Genomic DNA, 24,167 nt, shown 5'->3' with positions numbered 1-24,167 from the left:
TTAAAATAAATGATAGGCATTTAAAGCTTCCCCTCAACAATATTCTGTACCAAATCCATATTAGAACATCATATCCTGTTTAGGTTATTACCCTTTAGAAAATGTAGGTTGTGAATGATTAAAACTAGACTCTACTATATAATTGCCCATGTCTTACACTTCTACTTATTCAAGGAATATTATGTTATTAGTCTGTCTCCCTCCTACCTAGAAGATGTGGAAATATTCTGTGGAAATAGCTGTTTTGAAGCTGAATTCCATGTTTTAGGTTAGTATCAAGAAAGCTAAGATTCCTGGATTAAAAAAAACAAAAACAAATATACTGTCTGATAAACAGACTAAAAAAGAAATCTAAATAAAATTTAAATTGAATGTTCTGGAAAATTAAAGCAGTTCTCAATCATGTGCAAAAAGAAAATCTCTAAAAACACATAGAAAAATATAAAATACATCAAAAATACAAATACCACTGAACTCTAAATGAATGAGCCAAAAATCTTACATTACCAACATCAAACTATCCCAAAGGCTCAACGTGTTTTAAAAATATGCATTTTATAGCTAGAAATGTGGTAAAAATGAAGAATGAGGGATTCCAAATCAAAATAAACAAATCTTCAAGTCACTTTAGAGTAGACAACGGTTAGAAAAGGGATAAGGTGATGGAAATGAAGTTAGAGGAGATCATTTTAAAAAGTGGGAAATGACAAGCAAGTTTTTGTGGTGAGAAGAGTTTATTTTCGTGAAGCCACATTGAACAAAATGACACAGTGGAACCATTTTGTGTGGTCCTGTTCATATTTCCATTGGATGGGCACTGTGCTGATTCCACCATATGATTTGCAGCCAAATATGACAAAATGTGACTTTAAGCAAAAATATGTATAAAATATTGTTTATTATTTAAATTTCAAAACAAGTATTACATTCAGGATAAGCACCACATACTAGTTAAGCATTATAAAACACACCCTAAGTACGTATGGTCATAGCTTTAGTCTAAACATTTTCTAAATGTTCTTTGATGAGATAGTTGAATTTATAATATTATTTAATTCATTCAACTGCTCAGTATGACAAATACACTAAATTTCACTTTGATAATACATCATCCAACAACTAAAAGGGCATAATTTATATTATTGTAACATAATGTGATTTGGAAATGGAGAAAAATGTGAGAAGTCTTCAGACAAGTCTTTTTACCTCCTAGCCAGTAGTTTCCACATCTTGGCCAGCAAATCTTTTCCCAGAAATAACAACACAAAATTAAGGATCCTCCTTAGAGTTTCCCTCCCTAGGCAGTAGGAAGAAGCAAGACTCTATTGTGTCAACTCTTGAATAATCAGGAATTAACCACAGTCAGCATCTTTGTATATCAATGCCTTTCTCACTTCTGAAAATTTCACTGCATTTTCCCTTCATATGTGAGAATTACCATTCTCTCTGTCCCTCCCATCTCCTCTTCTACACCTTCTCATGAAGCAAATATTACATCTTGTTTTAATTTTTAAATTAAAATGAGATTAAATTAAAATCCATGTTTTTAAAATCCCTCTTTTCTTACTTTTTTTCATTTATTATTTTCTGCATTCTTTATATGTTCTTAGATCTCTTTTAGTTTACTATTCCTTCTTCTGTTGCGCCTAACATAACATAAACTTCTGTTTAATCTATCCATTGTGTTTTATTTTTCTAATGACTACATTTTTCATTTCTAAAAGTTCTTTTCAGTTATTTTTCAAATTTACCTTTTCTTCATTAATAGCATCTTTTAAAATTGTTTTATTTCTTCTTTTATTACTTAATTATATTAATTTCTTTTAGAATATTAGTTGGTGATTCTTTTTTTTTCTCCCTCACCATTTAAATCATGGGAGAACAACATTCCAGCTGAAGAGTGGATTGCACTGATGTGGGACCTTACCCTCTCATTTCAAATACACACCTATGCTGAATAAAATAGCACAAACAAAATCAAATACTTAAGTTATAAATTAACTAAAATGCTAAAATTAACAAAAGTGCTAAAAATGAAGAAGAAACTTAAAGAAGTGTGTATGGGTTGAATTATGTCCTTCTCTAAATACATATAGTGAAGACTTAATCCCCAGTACCTCAGAATATGGTCTGATTTGGAAATAGGTTCACTGCAGATGTAATTAGTTAAGTTAGGATAAAGTTATCCTACAGTAGGGTGAGACCCTAATCCAACATGTCCGGTATCTAAGAAGGAGAACTTTGGACACAGACACACACATGCAGAAGAACACCATGTGAAAGGGAAGGCAGAGATTGGCAGGATACTCCTACACACCAAGGAACACCAAAGGTTGCCAGCAAAACACCAAAAACTCGGTGAGAGGCATGAAACAGATTCTTTCTCATAGCCCTCAGAAGGATTCAACACTGTTGACACCCTGATCTCTGACTTCTAACCTCCAAAAGAGTGAGATAATTAAATTTTTGTTGTTTTAGCCATGCAGTCTTTTGTACTGTTACAGGAACCCCAGAAAACTAATACAAAGGGTAAGCTGAAGCCAAAGACATGGGGCTTATTGGGTAATTAGGGCCAGTGATGAGCTAGGGTTTTAAGCCTGGGAAGTGAAGGAAACTCAAGGATAGATCCTGTTCCCCAGGAAAGTAAAACTGAGCTAGTTGTGTAAGGCCAGAATCTAGGAGGGCTTCTTTGTAAGTAAAAAGAGACTAGAGAAATTCTATTTACTAGAGCCTTGGGCAGAAAAAGAGTACATAAAAGATCTTACCATCTATGAACAGAGATAATTTTACTACTTCCTTTCAAATTTGGGTGCCTTTCATTTATTTTTCTTGCTTAATTGCTCTGGCTGGGACTTCTATTACTATGCTGAATAGAAATGGTAAAAGCAGGCATGCTTGGTTTGTCCCGTCTTACGGGAAAACTATTCAGCCTTTAACCATTAAGAATGATATTCACTGTGACTTGTTCATATATCGTTTTTACTATGCTGAGGTAATTTCCTTCTGTTCCTAGTTTGTTGAGAGTTTTTATCATGAAAAGGTGTTGAGTTTTATCAAATGTCTTTCCTGCCTCAATTGAGATGATCATAAATTTTTTCCCTTCATTCTGTTAATGCTGTATATTACACTGGCTGATTTTCATATATTAAATCATCTTTGGATGATTCATAATTCATTCCAGGAATAAATCCCACTTGGTCATGCTGTATAATCCTTCTAATACACTGTGTGAATTCAGTTTGCTAGTTTTTATTGACAGTTTTTGCATCAATGTTCATAAGAGATACTGGTGTCTAATTTTTTTTTTCCTGTCATTTATGTGTGTGTGTGTTCGTGTTTTTTTTTTTTTTTCTTGTAGTTTGTTTACCTGGCTTCATTATCAGTATAGTGATGGCCTTACAGAATGAATTAGGAAGTGTTTCTTCCTCTGCAATATTTGGGAAAACTTGAGAAGAACTGGTGTTAGTTTTTCTTTAAATATTTGGTAGAATTCACCAAGGAAGCCACCAGGTCCAGAGCTTTTCTTCAGATCTTTGATTACAGATTCAACTTCATTACTAGTTGTAGGTTTATTCAGATTTTCTAATTCTTCATTATTCAGTCTTGATAGGTTTTGTGTTTCTAAGAATTTGTCCATTCCATCTGTTATCCAATTTGTTAGGATACAATCATTCATAGTACTCTCTTATAATTCTTTTAGTTCTAAAGAATCTGTAGTAATGTCCCCACTTCCATTTTTATTTTAGTAATTTGAATCTTCTTTCTCTTATCTTCTTAGTCAATCTAGTTAAAGGTTTGTCAGTTTTGTTGATTATTTTGAGGAACAATTTTTGGTTTCACTATTTTCTCTATTGCTTTTCTATTCTCTATTTCACTTATCTCTGTTCTAATTTTTATTATTTCCTTCCTTCTACTAACTTTCAGTTTAGTTTGCTCTTTTTTTAGTTCCTTAAGTTGTAAAAGCTGATTTGTGATCTTCTTTGTTTTTTAGTATAAGTAATTACAATTATAAATTCTCCATTAGCACTGTTTTCACTACATCCCATAAGTTTTTGCATGTTGTCATTTTCATTTGTGTCTTAGTCTGCTTGCAATGCTGTAACAAAATATCATAGATTGGGTGGCTTAACAGAAATTTGTTTTTGTCACAGTTCTGGATACTGGAAGTCAAAGATCAAAGTACCTCCCAGTACTTTGAGAGTTGGTGTCAGATAAGAACTTGCCCCTTGAGTTATAGACTGTCACCAACTCACCTTGTGTTCACATAAACTCTTCTTGTGCATGTGGTGGGGAGGCGTGGTAGCAGACAGAGCTCTCTGGTGTCTCTTCTAACAAGGACACTACTCCTATTGGATCAGGATCCCATCCTTATTACCTTCTTTAACCTTAATTTATTCCTTAAAGGTCCCATCTCCAAATGCTGCCACACTGGGAATTAGGGCTTCAACATAGAATCTTGGGGAGACACAAACATTCAGTCTGTAACATTTTGCTCCTGGTCCAGTTTGCACCTTCAAACATTTTGCTTAGAAATCTCTTCAGCTAAATACCAATTTCATTGTTCACAAATTCTATTTTCACAAAATACTAGAACACAATTCAGCTAACTTCTTTGCCACTTTATAACAAGAATCACCTTTCTTCCAGTTTCCAATAACCTATTCATTTCCTCATGAGAATAATCTTTAACATCCATATTTCTTTTTTTTTTAAGATTTTATTTATTTATTTGATAGGCAGAGATCACAAGGAGGCAGAGAGGCAGGCATAGAGAGAGGGGGAAGCAGGCTCCCCGCCGAGCAGAGAGCCTGATGTGGGGCTCAATCCCAGGACCCTGGGATCACGACCTGAGCCGAAGGCAGAGGCTTTAACCCACTGAGCCACTCAGGCGCCTCTAACATCCATATTTCTACCAACATTCTATTCATGTTTATTTATTTTTTTTTAAATGGAGGCTTTTTCTCCAGCTCTCCTCCTTTCTTAAGAGATCCGACCAGAATCATCATTGAGATCCATATTTCTACCAATAGTCCCTTCATGGAAATCTAGGATTTTTAAAGCGTATATCTCCCAAATCCTCCAGCCTTCACCCAGTACCCATTTCCAAATCCACTTCCATATCTTTAGTTATTTGTTACCACAGCATGCCTACTTCATGGTACCAGATGTCTCTGCTCAGGCCCTGTAACAAAATACCATAGACTGTGTGACTCAAACAACAGAAATTAATTTTCTCAACATTCTGGAGACTAGAATGATCAAGGTCCAGCAGGGTTCAGTTTCCTGGCTTCAGTTCTCTTTCTGGCTTATAGATGGTCACCTTCTCAGTGTGTCTTCACATGGCCTTTCCTTGGTGAGTGTGGAGAGAGAGAGAGAGAGATTGATTGTGTATCCTTTCTGGTATTTCTTCTTATAAGGAGACTAATCCTGGTAGATTAGGGCCACAAGCTTTTTTACACCATTTAACCTTAATTCCTTCCTTAAGGTTCTCTTCTCCAAATACAACCATACTGGGGGTTAACTTTTCAATATATGAATTTTAGGAGGACACAAACATTCAGTCAATAACAGTCTCTGTTTTCTAATTCCCTTGTGATTTTTTTTCTTTGAGGTTGGCCCACTGGCTGTTTAATTTTCACAAATTTGTGAATTCTCCAGTTTCCTTCTGTTATTGAATTCTAACATCATCCTGTTGTGGTCAAAGAAGATACTTTGTATGATGTCTATATTTTAAAATCTATTTTAAGTTTAAAGTTCATGACCTAACATATGTCGATCCCAGAGACCATCCTATGTTCACTTGAGAAGAATATGTTATTGAGTAAAGCATCCTATATATGCCTATTAGATCTAGTTGGTTTATGATGTTGCTCGAGTCCTCTAATTTCTCACTTATCTTCTGTCTGGTTGTTCTATCCATTATTGAGAGTTGAGTATTAAAGTCTCCAACTATTATTGTAGAAATATCTCTCCCTTTAATTCTGTCAATTTTTGCTTTATATATTTTGATGGTCTATTATTAGATGCACAAATATTTATAATGATTTAATCTTTACTGTATTAAACCTTTTATTAATATATAATGCCCTCCATCGTCTCTTGCAAACTTTTTTGACTTAAAGTCTATTTTGTCTGATATTAGTATAGCTACCTTTGCTCTCTTTTGGATACTATTTGTATGGAATGCCTTTTTCCATCCTTCCACTTTCAACCAATTTGTGTCTTTGGATCTAAAGTAAGTCTCTTGTAGAAAGCATATAGTTGGATCTGTTTTGTTTTGTTTTTGAGAGAGAGAGAGAGTGCAAGTTGGAGGGATGCAGAGGAAAGGGAGAGAGAGAATCCCAAGCAGGCTCCACACTTGGCAAAAAGCCCAATTCAGGCCTTGATCTCATGACCCTGAGATCATGGCCTGAGCCAAAATCAAGAGTTGGACACTTAACTGACTGAGCCACCCAAGGGGCTCCGGGACCTGTTTTTTAACCCATTCTACCAATATCTGTCTTTTTATTGGAGAGTTTAATCTATTTACATTTAAAGTAATTGTTGATATGGAGGCACTTACTTCTGTCATTTTGCTGTTTGTTTTCTATATGCCTTATAGCTTTCTTATTCTTCATTTGTTGAATATGGTCTTCTTTCTATTTAGTTGATTTTGGGGGGTTGAAATGTTTTAATTCCCTTCTAATTTTTTTTTATGTATATCCTATAACTATTTTCCTTGCAGTTACCAAGGAGCTTACATTAGTTATAACACTGTAATTTGAATTTATAACAGATTAATTCCAAAAAGGTACAAAAGTTCTGCCTTTTATAGCTCTATCCCCACCCCTTTGGTTAATGATGTCACAAAATTATGTCTATGTATATTATATATCCAAGAACTTAAACTAATAATTTTTTTTTTAAATGCACTAGTCTCTTGAAATTATGTAGAAAACAAAATGTGGAGTTACAAGTAAAAGTTATAGTAACACTAGTTTTTAGACCAATACATTTTAAAAATTAGTCTCACATAAGTCATGTGGAAAATAAAAAGTAGAGTTATAGCCTACTAAGAACTTTTTTTCTTCATTTGGCTTCAAGTTATTATCTAACATCCTTTCATTTCAATCTTCAGGTCTCCCTTTAAGACTTCTTGCAGGGCAGATCTAGTGGTTAAAAAAAATAATTCTCCCAGATTTTGTTTACTTAGGAACGTCTGAATTTCTCCCTTACTTCTGAGAAACCATTCCATTGGATAGAAGATTCTTGGTTAACAATTTCTTTCCTTTTTTTTTTTTTAAAGATTCTATTTATTTATTTGAGAGACAGAGAGATAGACAGTGACAGACATAATGAGAGAGAGCACAAGCAGGAAGAGAGGCAAAAGGGGAGGGAGAAGCAGGCTCCCCTCTGAGCAGGGAGACAGATGTGGGACTCCATCCCAGAAGCCTGAGATCATGATCTGAGCTGAAGGCAAATGTTTAACCAACTGAGCCACCCAGGTGTCCCAACAATTTCTTTCTTTTAAGAATATATTAGCCCACTGCCTTCTGGCTTCCAAAGTTTATAGTGATAAATCTGCAGATAATCTTATTGAGGCTCTCTTGTGTGTGACCATTTGTTTTCCTCTTGCTGCTCTCAAGATTCTCTGTCTTTGACTTTTAGGTAATTTGATTATGTGTCTTGGTGTGGATCTCTTTGATCATCCTACTTGGAATTCGTTGAGCTTCCTGGATGTTTATCTTCATGTCTTTCATCAAATTTTTGAGGTTTTCAGCCATTATTTTTTCAAATGATCTCTCCTTCCCTCTCTCTTTTCTTTCTAGGACTCCCACAATGGTTAAGTTGGTCTACTTGATGGTGTCCCACAGGTTTCTTAGGCTCTCTTCACTTTTTTCTTTTTTTTTTCCCCATAATTTCAACTGCCCTATCTCCAAATTTGCTGAATCTTTCTTCTGCCTGTTCAAATCTGTCTTTGAATCCCTCTAGTGAATTTTCTACTTGTTATACTTTTCAACTATAGAATTTTTTTTTTATTGTACTTATTTGATAGAGAAAGAGAGAGCACAAGCAGGGGGAGTGGGGGAGGGAGAAACAGGTTCACTGCTAAGCAGGGAGTCTGATGTGGGGCTTGATCCCAGGACCCTGGGATCATGGCCTGAGCCGAAGGCAGATGCTTAAATGACTGAGCCCCCCAGGTACTTTCAACCATAGAATTTCTTTTTGGCTTTTCTTTTGGTTTTCTCTTTCTTCAGTGATATTTCCATTTTGTTCATACATTTTTTTTCCTGGACTTTTTCCACATCATCCTTTAATTCTTTGAACATCATTATGATAGTTGTTCTATTTAGTAGGCCTGCCTTCCAGTCTTCCTCAAGAATAGTTTCTATTTGTAGATTTCTTTCCTGTGAATGCAGAATATTGCTTTGTTTCTTTATATGTCTTGAGGTATTTTTGTTGAAAAATGGGCATTTGCATCTAATACTGTGGTATCTCTCGAGATCAGATTCTCTTCTTCTTCAAGGGTTTGCTGTTTTTTGTTTTTGATTTTATAGGTTAGCTCCTTGCTGAGGATCACCCTGAGATATAAACAAGGTCTTTTCAGGTCTTTTCTGAGCCTGCACCTTTCCCTAGCATGTGTAATTACTTTCTAATTTCCTCTGAATATGCAGCTGCTTTTGAATGTCCCAGTCTTTAATGTGAAGGGGAAAAAGGTTTTTAAAAAATGGGAGATCAATGAAAGGGGGTGCCAGCTCATCAATCCCCTGGAAGGCACTTGAACCAGGGGGGTAGAGGCTTAAAACAACGGAGGGGGCTGGTGCAACAATGGCGGGACACTTCTGTGTCTGTACTTCTATAACTAGAAGCAGCAATCAGAACTCAATATCAAATCTTCAATATTTAATGGAAAGGGCCCTTAATGCACACCCTGGCTTCTACAAGTTGCACATAAGCTGCTCTAGGATCACGTACATAGCTGTCTGTTTTGGCTTGGGGAGTGGAAGATGGGGGAGTTATCACTGTGCTAAGAGTAGAAATTGATTGAAACGAACTGTCTACACACTCTTTGGAAGCTGCAAGCCTTCAATAGATTCTAAGGTTCCAAAATAGTTACATCAGATAGATTCTGCAGTGTGATTATTGTCTGGGTGAAAAGAGAGATTTCTGGTGCTTCCTACTCCATCTTCCCAGAATCCTCCCCTCCAGCTATTAACATTGCTGTGAACTGAAGTGTTTTCTTTCTTTTGAAGTAAAAAAAAGAAAGAAAAGAAAAGAAAAAGTTAACATAACCACCTGTTTCTACTTGGAAGAAATTCTAGAGTGCAAATGCATTTATATAGAATACTGCCTTATGACATCATAAGAAAAACCATGGTCTGACATCACATGATTCCTATAACATACAAATATTATTCTTTTTAAAAATATTATTCTAAATGATGCCAAGATTTTGTGATTCAAGATGTGGAATTAAAGGAGAGAAATGAGATCTTTAAGAGAAACTTACATGCATGTGAAATCTGGACTCTGAGACAGCTGAATTCATGCTGTATCTTGGAATACAAATGAAATGCAATTCCTTCCTTCTTTCTCCTTCCTTCCTTCCTTCCTTCCTCCCTTCTTTCCTTCCTTCTCTCCTTCCTTTCCTCCTTCATTAAACAAAGTTATTGTATACCATCATGACCCAAACACTGTCTTAGACACTAAATATACAACGAACAAAAAGACAAAGTCTCTTCTTAAGAGTTTACATCTATACAGACAAAAATAGTAGACACAAAAAATAAATTATATGTTATGTTCAAAGGTGATAAGTGCTATGGAAAAAAATATAAAGCGCGAAAAGGGAATGAGGAGTGTCAGGTTGGGTAAAAGTGCTACTATTTCTTCTGTAGAGTTTAGGGAAACCCTTACTGTAGTAAATAATCTAATATATTTGAGTCACAGTTCAGGCAGTAGTTAAATCTTCCTTTCAATCAGTTAATATACAATACTCAAATTAGCCTAACTTTCTCCACCTGGAGAATCTTTTGATCTTTTTCCTTATTAAATTAAAATGTACCAAAATGCTGTGCTTGTTGCTTAGTGGATCAGGCAGTTTGATGCAAAAAATCCTGAATAAATACCCCTCCACCCCCACCCCAGAGGTGTATGCAATTATTAGAGTGATTCTTTAAAGGACTTGTTAAAATGCCAAAATAGTGCCACAGAAAACATGTGAAATAAAGATTTAAGTTTTCCTTATGGAAAAAAAGTGTTTAACAAGGGTTTATGGGGTTTTATAAAAACACCTTAACACCTTACAGACCTAAGGGGGAAAAAGCTCTATTTAAGTATCATGCACCAATAGCAGACCACCCAATGCTGATGACTAGAAGACTCAAACAGACCCATCCTTGGGAGCCTATGTGGAGACCCCAATTTTATGGTCATTTTAATTGTATTTAGGTTATTACCTCATGCCCCAGCAAACACCTACATTATTTAATAAAAATGAGCACAGAACAGTGTTCTAGTTAAAGTATGTACCAAAATCATAAACTAAGTATGCTTTACCATAAATTAACTGGGTGTTTAGTGTTTCTTTGCCTTTAAGTTATATTTATTTTTCTTATAACATGGTATGCTTCACTATACACCAAATCAACACTAATTGACTTAGCATTTAGACACACTCTTCTATCTCTAGTTCATATACCCACAAAGTGATAAGTACAGTCAATCAGCTCTCCAGGTATTTGAAAGAATGACTGTATTAGATCACTGGAGCTGAAAAGCAAATCTTGAAAAGAAAGAAGAAGAAAACACATTTTGTATCTGTCTGGAGTCTAGCTGTAGTGCTACTAGTTACAACAAAGTTTAATTAGATATAAAAAGTTGTGGCTTTCCTCTGAAACAAAAGGAACTATTTTAAAAAACCAAACTCCTTCATTTTGTATTTGTCTATAGTCTAAAAATTAGATTCTTAATTTTTTGCTTCAGAACTCTGCAGAAAAAATTAATAGATAAGGGCAACATACAGAATTTAGAATTTATGTTCTTTACTGCCACCACTGTCTGACTAGATATTCCAGCACAAATCCCTTAATTACCAAATTTGTAGCTCCTTCTATTTTTTTTTCCTGGTCATTCCATAGCCCATCAACTTCATATCTGCACAATCCTCCCCCTACAACATTACACTAAGGGAGTTCTTGTTTAAGTCTCATGAAATCTCCTAATTGCCAACATTGCTGGTCTTTTTTCAGTCCTCAGTTGATTTGACTTCTCTGTAACTTCTACCTTATAGAGTACTTCTTCCACCATGAAATTCTCTTTGACCTGGCCTTTCACACCACCACCATCATTCCCATCCTCCAGTCTTAGAACCCCTTCTCAGGCTCCTACACTGGCTTTTTTTTTTCTCTGACCATCTGTTAATTATAGATGACCTTATAGCATCCTATACTATATTTATACAGTATATACTATATCCTATACTATATTTATATAGTATATACTATAATATATACTATATATTTCTCTTTTCACTCTGCAAACACTCCTTGAGTGATTCTATCAATCTTAATCTACTGACTTATGGTTATGATTCAAATTGAATGTGATGTCCCCTCCTCCAAGAAAAACAGATTCCTTCCTTGATGTTCACATTTCAGGAAAGAGAGAGATCACCTACCAGATGCTGGTGCCAGAAACCTAGATGTCCTTTATCTCTCATGTAGGGTTATCAGATTTAGTGATTAAAAATATAGGACCTTCAATTATAATTATTTTTTAGTATTAATATTTCCCAAATACTGAATTGTAACTGAGCACACTGTATTCACAATTCTATGCCTACATCTAATCAAACATCAAGCTCTTAAATATTTCTCAAATCTCTTCCTGTCCCTTTATTTTCCATAGACCTACCCATCATGGTCTATTGCTTAGATAGCTAAAATAGACTTCCAATCAGACTCCTTGAATGCTCCATGACTCCTTAAAATTCATTTTCTACATAGCAAACAGAGTGATCTTTAAAAAAAATGAATTGGAAATACAAACTGAATTGGAAAAAAACAAACATGGATTCTATCATGATATTCATCTTCTTATTTCCCATAAGCAAATCCCTTACTTTTACCACCTCAATGCTGGCCTCTGCCTACCTCTCCAACATACATTTTAGTGATTCAATTTAGTTTATTGTGTTTTGGCCACAATTATCTTTTATTTTAATTCTTCAAATCCTTCTAGAGCCCATCTGCCTTCACACATACCACTACTTCCACTGCCCTGGAATTTACAGACCACTGATAGAATTTGTAATGTATTGAGGTGAAATTCACATAAAAGAAATTTAACCATTGTAAAGTGAACAATTCAGTGGAATTTAGTACAGTCATAACATTGTGCAACCTCCCTACTATTGCAAAACATTTCTATCACTCCACAGTAAAGCCTTTTACTCATTAAGCAGTTTCTCCCCATTTCTACCTTTCCTTAGCTCCTGGCATCCACCAACTGCTCTCTGTCTCCATGGACTTGCATATTCTAAATACTTCATATAAATGGAACCATATAATATGTGATCTCTTATGTCTGGCTTCTCTCACTTAGCATTATGTTTGGCGGGGCGGGGTCATTCATGTTACGGCATGTATCAGTTCTTCACTACTTTATGTGGCTGAGTAATATTCTATTGTGTGTATATACCACTATTTGTATATCCGTTCCTCTGTCATTGGACTTTTAGGCCATCTCCATCTTTTGGCTATTGTGAATAGTGCTGCTAAAAACATGCTAAAAACATGAAAACATGTTTTCAGTTCTTTTGCCTATATATCTGAGCATGGAATTATGAGTCATATGGTAACTCTGTAGCTTGACCAATAACTTTTTAAAGAACTTCTAAACTGTTTTCCATAGCAGCTGAACCATTTCACATTCCCATCAGCAAAGTATAATCACTCAAATTTCTCCACATCCTCATCAGCACTTATTATCTGACACAGATTATAACCATCCTAGTGGGTGTGAGGTATATCTCACGTCATGGTTTTGATTTACATTTCCCAATGACTAATGGTTTTGAGCATCATGTATGTACACAGAGAGAGAACATATAAAGATTCTCACCTATTTGTATATCTGCTTTGGAAAAATGTCTATACAAATTCTTCACCCATTTTTTTAACTGGGCTGTTTGTCTTGTTGCTGTTAAGTTGTAAGAGTTGTTTATACATTCTGGGTACAAAACCCTAGTCAGATATGTATTTGCAGGTATTTTCTTCCATTGCGTAGCTGTCTTTTCACTTTCTTGGTAATGTCCTTTGCTTCACAAAAGCTTTTGATTTTTTAATCAAGTAATTTTTTAATGAGGTAAATATATCTATCTATCTATCTATTTATTTATTTATTTTGAGAGAGAGAGCACAAGCAGGGAAAGGGGCAGAGGGAGAGAATATTCAAGCCGACTCCTGCTGAGCATGGAGCCTGATGCAGGGCTTGATCCCACATATTGTTCCACTCAGGCCCTGAGTGGAAACCAAGAGTTGGATGCTTAACCAACTGAGCCATGCAAGCACCCCTTCAATGAAGTCTAATTTATCTATTTCTTCTTTTGTTGCTTATGCTTTCAGTGTTACATCTGAGAATCAATTGCCAAATCTATGGTCATGAAGATTTGCCCCTATATTTATATCTAAGAGTTTAATGGTTTTAGCTCTTACATTCATATAATCATTAATCCATTTTGGGTTAGTTTTATATAAGATGTGAGATAAAGTTCCAACTTAATTCTTTGGCATGTGGATATCCAGATGTCCAGCACTATAACAGAATACTCCCCTATTTTCTTCCCTATCTCTTCCCACCTCCTCTTTCCAGAGTCTATATATCTTTCAGGGCTCAGCTTAAATGTTACCTTCTTTGTATACCTGCTTCCTCCCTCTCAGATGTTATTCTATTATTTAGATATTTAATAGATATTATTCTGTTATCCCTTTTATATGCCTATATTTCACCATGTGCTTAATTCTGTCCTCTCTGCTACATTATAAGCTCCAGAAGGAAAATACTATGTTTATCTGATTCACCACTACATCCCTATTGTCTAGCATGGTGTCTGCCATATATATTTGTTGAATTAATAAATGTTTGTTGCATCACCCACTTTCCACAATTTATCTCCAACCCAGGCCTCTTAATCACACTTAAGGATCCTTTATTTAATGAATAAAAAATCTTTCTCTTGTTTCTATGTTTGTCTAAATTGACCTACGGTCATTCTTTGCCCTTCCATCAAAACATGCTCAAATGTCACTTCTGCAAACACTTAACCTGACTTCTATAGTTATTTATTCATTCCTTTACAGCACCTTGTAGCTCTTTCTCTAATAGCACTTAACAGGTCTGGTCCTACACTAGGCTATAAGCTTTTCAATAGGAGGGAACAACCATCCTTTTGTTTCCTCCAGTGCCTTACACAGTGCCAGAAACATAGTAGAATCCCAACAAATATTTATTAAACAAATGGGAAAGTGGATATTGATTAGTGAAAATAAACATGAATAAGAGTAATTATTATTTTTCTGTGTCCCCATAAGTACAAAGACCTGAAGATGGCTTAGGGATAGCTCAGGTCTCCATCATAATCACCAGGCCATTTGTGGACCTACTCTTCAAATTTGCTGTTTAATTATACAGAAATCAAATTTCTGGGTCAATGAGCTTTTGAGATAAATCATTAACAGACTTTTGTAAAATTTCCTAGATGCTTGGTACTGTGTTTGGTGCTATGGGACAGAGAAAAGAAACATAAGGCATGATCTTTCCCCTTATAATTTAGATTAGTGAAAAACACAAACTGCAATGAAATGATTAATGAATTATATAACAATTAATGGATGATATAAGAATAGTTGATAACTAAGTATAATTATTTCACAGTATAACACTATAAATGCAATGAAATTCAGAAATAAAAAAATAAGTTTTTTAATCTAAGAAAACATTATTGCAGACCTAATACTGTAATAGGCTCTGTGTTAGATGCTGGGATATGGACATGAATAAGACAGCCCTTTCTTAGTCAAAAACTCCTTTGAGTATCTAAATAAAATTATGAATTCTCTCTGTAGGAAAATGCATACACATTAAACATACAGCTGTACACATAAACATAAACACACACATATTCACAGCAATATTGTAAACAATGTTAGGAGATCATGAATCAAGAATGTCTGATCTGGAGAATTTCTCTAGGGAATATAAAATGATTAAAGCCTAGAAGAAATTAAACTTCTCCATTGTATCTTTTTCTTTTAAAGTGGTTTGCTGTAATCCATGTTTAAAAGCAAAATATTTATTATTACTAGAAGTAACAACAAAAAAGATTCAAGGGTTGGTGAACAAATTTCTACTCTATGGAGAAGTTATATTCTATCCATAGAAGGCCACTTAAGCTGACAGGTACCATCCAAATGTGGGTTCAGCAATGCCTGATTTTGAAACTTTTCAAGAAAAGTCATGAATCCAGATGGTATGTGAATTCTTCTGGTTTTTAAATGTTGGTGCTGTGTAAGAGACTCTTCGATGCCTCTTCAACATCCATTCTCCCTGCCTTTCATACTAACAGAACTGCAATTTTATCCTAGCCAAAATGTCCCAATTAAAAGTTGACACTTCCTGGCCTCATTTGTTGATGGGATAGCCACTGAAATGTCAGCAGAGCTGTCAGGTGACTTCTAGAGAGTGTTGAGTCACTTGGGAAAGATGCTCATTTTGCCCTTTTTTTTTTTTTTTAAGATTTTATTTATTTATTTGACAGAAACACAATGAGAGAGGGAACACAAGCAGGGGGAGTGTGAGAGGGAGAAGCAGGCTTCCTGCTGAGCAGGGAGCCCAATGCGGGGCTCAATCCCAGGACCCTGAGATCATGACCTGAGCCAAAGGCAGACACTTAACGACTGAGCCATCCAGGCGCCCCTGCCCTTATTCTTTTAGATTAGTGAAATATAATAGATTAGCCTGAAATATGGATGTGATGGCTGGAGCTCTGACAGACATATCAGACCATGATCTGAGGTCATGACATGATTTTGAAAATAGAAACTATGAGTTAGGGATGGTAGAGCACAAACATGGGTGGTGTCTAGTTCCTTGTTGACTGTGACATTTCCATTTCACCCTAACTGCCTACTTCCAAACTTCTTTTACATAATAGAGAAATGAAAAAAATCTACTTTTATCTTGTTTCAAATAGTTTTTGGAGCAGGAGGGTTTGTTTTATGCAGCTAAACAAATTCTATTATTTCATATTTTCTTTTTAAATATAAAGTGAACCAGTAAAAGATATCTGTGATCTCTATCCAGCTAACAAGTCACCTATTTAGGACCCCTTGCTGGGGACACAGAAAGCACATTAAAAGTTAATGTTATAGAAGTAGACTTATGTGTGTGTGTGTGTTGTGTGTGTGTATTTTATATATATATATATATATATATATATATATATATATATATATATCTACATGCATATATTTCCCAGATCTGAGCACTGAGAGGCCTAGAAGCAATGATACTGTAGTGGAAATGAACACACCAGGTACCCAGATCTTGGTTTCCAAAAGTCATTCTCCTCCTGGCAATAGAAAGAACCAGGGCTTTGGAGAGAAACAGCTGATTCCAGGACTAGGGCAGGGAAAATACAGGATGAGCTGGAACTTTCCTGCCAGAAAGTAAAGAAGTAATAACAACAACCACCACAAAATGATGTGGGCATGTTGAAAGGACACAGGAGCCAATTTCTGGAGGCAATCTGATGGCTAAATATGGGGCAATTTGAACAAGAAAATAAGTAATGCTAGCAACAGATCTAACCTACAGAATAAACATTCACAAGTTCATACTGATATAAATAATTGAATAAACAAGTAAATGTGGAAGAAGAGACAGATCTTTAAAAAAAAAGATTTATTTATTTATTTATTTTGGAGAGAGAGAGAGAGTGGGAGGGTGGGGCAGGAAAGAGGGATATAGAGAGAGGGAGAGAGAAAATCGAGCAGACTCCATGCTGAGCACAGAGCCTGAGATGGGACTTGATCTCACCACCCTAAGATCATGAGCAGAAACCAAGAGTTGGACACTTAACCAACTGAACCACCCAGATACCCTGAGATAGCTCTTTCTCACAGCAGAATTCCAACTAATAAATGGAGGTTGAATAATGGAAATAAGACAATTACCATTTGGCAATACCTGAGTTAATAATTAGTGCAGGCTAGAATAGTCCATGGATTGAAAAATTAGTAAGAAAAAGTATGGTAAAAAGCAGGATATTACATGGTCTCAATATATCTTTCATAAAATACTTACTAATTACAAAGGGAAAATAGTAAATTTAAGTGCAGAAATCTTGCAGACATCTTCTCAACCAAATGGTCAAAATTAACATTATCTACAATGAGACAAATCAACATCATGTATCTCCTGATACGATGCCTGAGAAGGATATTACATCAGTTTGGTGGGATTCTTGCCAAGAAGGCATAATTCAATATGCCTGTTTCTCATGAGGAAACATCAGACAAATCTAAATCAAAAGACATTCTACAAAAATAACTGGCCAGAACTCCTCAAAAGTGTCAAAGTCACGAGCCTCAAATGAAACCTGAAGAACTGTCCCAGATTAGAGGAAACTAAAGTGACATGCCAGTTAAATGCAATGCAGAATCTTGGATTGGATCCTGGACCATAAAAAGTGCTGGAGGGGGACAAATGGCAAGATTTGAATGAGTAGGTTAGTTAATAATATTGTTTCAATGTTAACTTATTGGTTTTGATTATTGTACCATGGCTATAACGTATTAATATTTGGAGAAGCTGAATAAAGGGCATATGGAAGTCTATTTTTGTAACTTTTTTGAAACTCTGAAATTATTTCCAAAATAAAAAGTTAAAAAAAAAAATAACAGGTGTGATACTGAGATATAAAAAGAAGTATGTATTTTGGTCTTTGTCCCTGTTTTTTGGTTTGCAGCACCTATATTCCTTGGAATCTCCAAAATGATGTGTCTTTTTGTATGCTAACAAAATAATTGGTGGCTGGGGGCTCTGGATAGCTCGGGATGGGGGCTGGTTGCCAGGAAAACCAACCACATGATTAGAGGGTTGGTTCTTTTAGCCCCATCCCCCCTCTCTGGGGAGGGGGAAAAGAGGGTATTGGAGTTAACCAGTAATGGCCAATGATTTACTCAATCATGCCTACTTAATAAAGCCTCCATTAAAAACACTGACCATATGGTTTAGAGAACTTCCAGGCTCCTGACACTTCTAGGTGGGCTGGGAGGGTGGCCTGTTCAGAGGGTATGGAAGCATCACATACCTTGTCTTATGCATCTTTTTCAACTGGATGCTCTTGAGTTGCATCCTCTTATAATAAATCAGTAATCTACTAAATTAAGCACTTTTCCTGAGTTCTGTCAAGCCATTCTGGCAAACTATCAAACCTGAGTTAGGAATTATGGGGACCTCTGATATACAGTCATTTGGTCAGAAGCACAGATAACCACTTAGACTTGCAACTGGCATCTTAAGTAGGGTGCAGTCTTGTGGACCAGAGCCCTTAACGTAGGTAGTTAATGTCATAATTGAATTACAGGATATCCAATTGGTGTCCAGAGAGTTGGAGAATTTCTTGGTGTACAAAACCCACAGGCTGCATATCAGAAATGCTGGTGTGAGTAGAAGAAATAGTTTTTCCTCTAATAGGTTAATGGTTTTGCTAATATATTATCCTTTCTGTCAACACTATGTTATTCATGTCTAATAGAGTTGGCTATCTATCTCAGAATATTTCTAGAAAAAAATTTTTTCAAATAATTTTTAAGTAGATCACTGAGTGGGTAGCTCTGAGTTACCAATGTTATCCTGTGGTGACAACCTCAGATCTATATATAAAATATCCTGAAATAGCATTGTGTTTTGAGGTGGGCATAGTATAATACAGGTGGAATCTAAGAACAATCTACATGGTAATGCTAAGAGAGAAAGTTTAGAAAGGAGGAGGGGCATGGCCAGGTAACAGACTTCAATCTAAATGAGAGTGGAGGAGGATTTGAACTCTGGTTAGCAGTCAGTATAGAAGGGGGGTCGTTCACATTTTAAAGTTCAGGATTTGAAATTTGAAAAATAAGGAAGAAGCCACAGATGCTAGTTATCATGGAAAACAGTAGCATCTGGATAGAAATAAAGAAATTGGGAGGGACATATGATGAACCCAATTTTGGCCATGTTGAACTTTAAGCAGTGACAGAACATTTGGAGATAGGAGGCTGGAGCTCAGAAAAGAGATTCAAGTTGGAAGTACATTTGGGTGTCACCAGCAAAATGTTAATTGCTGAAATCATTAGAATGTATGATCTCTTCAATGGAAAAACTGCAAAAAAGAAAATCAGGGAAACAAGGGCTACCGAGGGGAAAAACTAAAAATGGGCTCTTCTCTAACTTTTATGCCCAATTATCAATAGAAAATGTCAGTTTTAAAATTACAGCAAACAGCCTGTGTCATGGTATCTGCCTCTTCGATGATCCTTCATCTCTGGGAATGGCTTTTGACCACGGGGTGGAATCCAATGGCCATGCTACGTCATGGCCCTGCACCTTGGGCACTGATGAAGAAAATATAAACCTGGTGCAAGGGAAGGTATTCTCTCTCTCTCTTTCTCCCTCCTTGGCATTTAAAACTTGGAATGGAAAGAAAATGCTACTGGGAGTCACATTTATGGTAAAGCCCTGTACAAAAAGTCAACCAAGTCTTATCTCTAAGGACTCTGAAGCTTCATCCCTAAGGTTTGGTTTTCAATTCTCTGTAACACACCAGTCTCTTTCCAACAAATGCCATCACTCCCATTTTTCCTTTCAGATACTTGAGATCAGTTTCCATTGCTTTGAACAAAACAATTAATGCCCTTGTCTTAGTCTATTCAGGCTGCTATAACAAAATACCAGAGACTGGGTAGCTTTTAAACAACAGAGATATATTTCTCTAACATCTGGAGGCTGAGAAGTCTAGGATAAAGACCCTGGGAGATTTTGTGCTTGGTAAGAACCCATTTCCTGGTTCACAGACAAAGGGTTCAGCCCTCATGACCTAATTATCTCTCAAAGAACCTCCTCTGAACACTGAAGATTAGGTTTCAACATACAAATTTCCCCAGTGGCAGGGGAAGAGGGGGACCAAACACGGTAACACCACAAATATTTAATGGCCACTCTCACAGTGGGACTCAAACTTTAGTGTGGATATGAATCACCTAGGCATCTTGTTAAATATAGATTCTGATTCATTGGGGTGGAGTCTGCGATTCTGCCTGTCTAACCAGCTTCCAGATGATGCCATTACTGCTGATCTGAAGACACACTTGAAGTAGCAAGGCACCACATGACAACTAGTTCTGTCCTCAAGGAACGCATAGTATGGCAAGGCAGACAAGCCATATGTCCCTGAAATGAATAATTCAGGGTATCACTGTGCAGCATAAAGTACGCTGGAGTGATTTTAGACTTGGGTCTGTTTAAACCTACTGCATTTAAACTTGCAAGACACTGAATCAAACTGGACCTCAGTTTCTGCATCTGTAAAATGAGAGTGACAAGATGACTATCGTGTCCTTCTCAACTATTAAATTCAATCTGTGATTAAAATTAAGACTAATTTCACAAACAGGGATAATACCAACTTAGATAATTACCCATTATTTGTGTGTATGAGAAAAGGATTATTTCTAATAAAAATATACATTTAATGATTTCAAAAATGTACATAAAATATTGAGTGGAAAATCAGTTTAGTTAATAATATATATAATATTTATAATATTGTCTGATTTCAAATTGTCTTTGAATTCATGGTTAGTTCTAACTTTTTCTTCCTTATCTGTGATTTCTACTATTAGTGGGTTTATTTTTATAAGAAACCCCAAATCTATAAAAGTTAGTGCTCATCCTTGTCAATCCCTGACTGTCCCAACTACCCAACTGCTCCCCACTTGAGCCCTGAGGTGGGAATGGCTCAGGCTGTCAATACGTTTGAAGCTTCCTTCTCATGACTGGGCAGAATCTGGAATTAGTTTGTCCAGTGTTCCTGGAGGTAAATTGAGACCCCCGGGAATTGAGCTACCATTTCATCTGACTGGCCACCTGCCCAGCTTCTGGTTTTCACCCTAGCTCCCCGTTGGGAGAGGAGCCCAGCCCTGAACCCCAGCCAAAAAAGCTGTAGCCCTTGCTCCACTTAATTCTTGCCAACCCAGGAAGGAGACAAACCATACTAGGGACACCACCACCACTACCATCCCAGCTTCCCCAGTTGCTAGATTGTCTGCTTTAGCCCACGGAGACCTCCCAGAATTGCAGCTCAGATAACAACTCAGATAATGGGATATCCAGCAAAACACAAGAAATTCTCCCCCAGGCCTAACACATGAGCCTGCCAAAAGCCTTTACAAATGACTTCTTTAGGGGGGCCTGGGTGGCTCAGTCATTAAGTATCTGCCTTCAGCTCCGGTAGTGATCCCAGGGTCCTTGGATCAAGCCCCTCATCAGGCTTCCTGCTCAGCAGGATACCTGCTTCTCCCTCTCCCACTCCTCCTGCTTGTGTTCCCTCTCTCCCTGTCTCTCTGTCAAATGAATGAACAAAATCTTTAAAAAAAAAAAAATGACTTCTTTACATTCACAAGTAGACTGACTAGAAATACAGCAAGATGTCTTGTAGGCTAATTCACTATACTGACAAAAATAGCAGCTATAGCTTAAGAGGTAAAATGTATTTGCTATTCAATCTTGGTAGGTGCACACACTTTAATATTTATCTCCATGCTTGCATTTTTGGATGATTTGTGATCATATAACATCTTTGGGACTTGGTCCACTCATCTGTAAACTAATTGGGCAATTCCCAAGTGTGTTCAATGAAAACTCTAGATAAATTTCTTTACCAAACAATTATATTCACTTTTTGGACCTATTCTGTTTCTCCTATAGTGTTGTTGCTGCTAAATATAGCCATGAACTCACAAGACTTTTTTTTTTTTTTTTAAATAGGATAGAGCAATCTTTTATTTTTAGACATTTTCACAAAGAAGCTTTCAGTAAGTGAACTTTCCAATGGAAGAGAGAACATGAAAATCAGCCTCCAGCCATCAGCTCTGCTTGGGCCCTAGCATCCTCCTTGCCCAAGTGGTGAAGTTAAAGTGTGTATTTCCCTTCCTTTATTAACTTATCCTACTGCCTTCTGATGTCACTCAAGCATTTCATCGTTGCTGCCAAAGGAGACATTCTAGGAAATCATCAAATTCTATCTTGCACTTTCACTGCATGGATACCACCAATTCCAGGTGCACATTCTATTTTTTTTTTTTTTTCCCAAAAGCATGGCACTGACCTGGGATCTGGTTAGACTGCTCAGCACCTTGAACTGTCATCCAATGATCTAAGTTAAGGCCCAGGCTTTTCTGCACATCAAAGAAAGGTATAGCGGCCCACGATGGTGCCCATGTCTCCTCACTGGCCACTGCTACTGGATGATCTCTCACACTATTCTATAGGTAGTTCTACATGTGAGTTTTTTTCCTATGACTTCCTTGAACACAGAGGTTTTGTTTTACTCAGTCCTTGTAGCTGAATTTCTTACACAGTTATTAGCTCACAGTAGGCTTCAGTAAACACTGAGTGAACTGCAAACATGAATAACTAAGTTACAAAACAACACCCCAAATAGCTCACACATGAGCAAAATTTGTGAAAAAAGTTTTCTTTGTAGTTCTTAACAGTTCCTTACATCCTGAAAAAGTCATTTTAGATAAAATTCGTCATGTTGAACTTCATCAGAGCAACTTTACAATCTTTTTGGCTATTTGATAGTAGGAAAATGGAGGGGCAGGGCAGTTATTTGAAGAATTAATATAGTTTACCTTCCTCAAAAGAAACTTAGGGCAGTTTACAATGTCCCCACAAGTACCAGAAGAGGTGGGAACTGGCAAACTTCACCTGAGGCTCAGAAGCCCTGCAGCTACCTCCCCAGAGGCAGAAATCCTCACACGAATTTGCATAAGAACAGAGGCACCAAAGAAAGCACCAGAATGTCAAGACAAATGATCAAGCTAGTGGAGAAGCTTGAGCAAGGCTGTAGTAATTTTCTTCCTGATGAATTGACCTTAAACATTCCTTGGGTCACTTTAAGAACACTTGGTAAAATACGTAAATATTAGTTTTTCTTCTACCTCTAGTAGAGAAAAACTGCTTTGAGAGCCTAGCAGAACAGGGAATTGTTAAAAAAATAAATTTCAGGAAAAGGTAAAATCATGGCTCCCATACAGCTATTAAAATGAACATGAATTAAAGAATTTTTTTTAATCATATGATATGAGGAAACCAGAAGATGTTATAAACTAGGTCAAAGGAAAAGTCAAAACAGCACAGATTCATAAGGATTAAAGGAACATTGTAAATAGGCCCAAACTAGTTTTTCCACGTGGCAGAGGAAGTAAATTAAAATTGCTGCTGGATCAGACATAATATATGTATCCATTAGTTCCCTACGACTTACAGAATAGCAGAATAGCTCAAAGACAACGCACTGCACTAGAATCTGATCATCTGGAAGGGTACTCTCTGGGTAAGGTTAGTTTTCTGCCGAAACATAAAAGTTTTTCTAGAGTGTTGACTTGACCTTTGGCCCTAACAGCTTTCTTTAAACGAACAGATGTTTCAGCCGTTCCTGGCAAGCAAATTGCTGTCGTTTCATAACTGGATTCTCTACTGGTATCTGAGATGCCAATATTTCATAGTGTTTATTAAAACAATGCCACACATGTAGCAGAACAAGCCTTATGTTTTTAAAATTCCTGGGAATCTGACATTCTCGACTAGGTATTCTCTACCTCTGTGCAGAAATAGGACACAGGGTTGTCCTAATAAACAAGGCCACATGATTTTCTCAAAACAGGATACTGACTCTGCTCAAATACTCAGGTGTGTATTCAGTTGACACCCTAGGGTCCTGTGCCATGAACTATGCAAGACAATCTGGGCCGGAGAAGGTCTGAAGGCTGGTGTTCTCTATTACTGGGCTTTGTTCATACTTGCAACAACGGCTTCAGGAGTAGCATCCCCCTGATGGGCCCACAGTATTTCCACAA

The 24,167-nt window shown here is 36.5% G+C and overlaps 1 protein-coding gene and 1 pseudogene across 2 annotated transcripts in view; both read right to left on the bottom strand.

The window, feature by feature from the left end:
• ANAPC10 (anaphase promoting complex subunit 10) overlaps nucleotides 1–24,167 on the bottom strand; it is a 285,652-nt gene that overhangs the window by 126,603 nt on the left and 134,882 nt on the right. The gene's annotated exons all lie outside the window — the stretch shown is intronic.
• LOC116866490 lies at nucleotides 22,096–24,137 on the bottom strand (annotated as a pseudogene).

The sequence above is a fragment of the Lontra canadensis genome, unplaced genomic scaffold (genome assembly GCF_010015895.1).
Source record: "Lontra canadensis isolate GAN:19392208 unplaced genomic scaffold, GSC_riverotter_1.0 scaffold10, whole genome shotgun sequence".
In the NCBI taxonomy this organism is placed as follows: Eukaryota; Metazoa; Chordata; class Mammalia; order Carnivora; family Mustelidae; genus Lontra; species Lontra canadensis.
The sequence above is the reverse complement of the archived record's forward strand: the minus strand, read 5'-3'. Positions and strand labels throughout refer to the sequence as shown.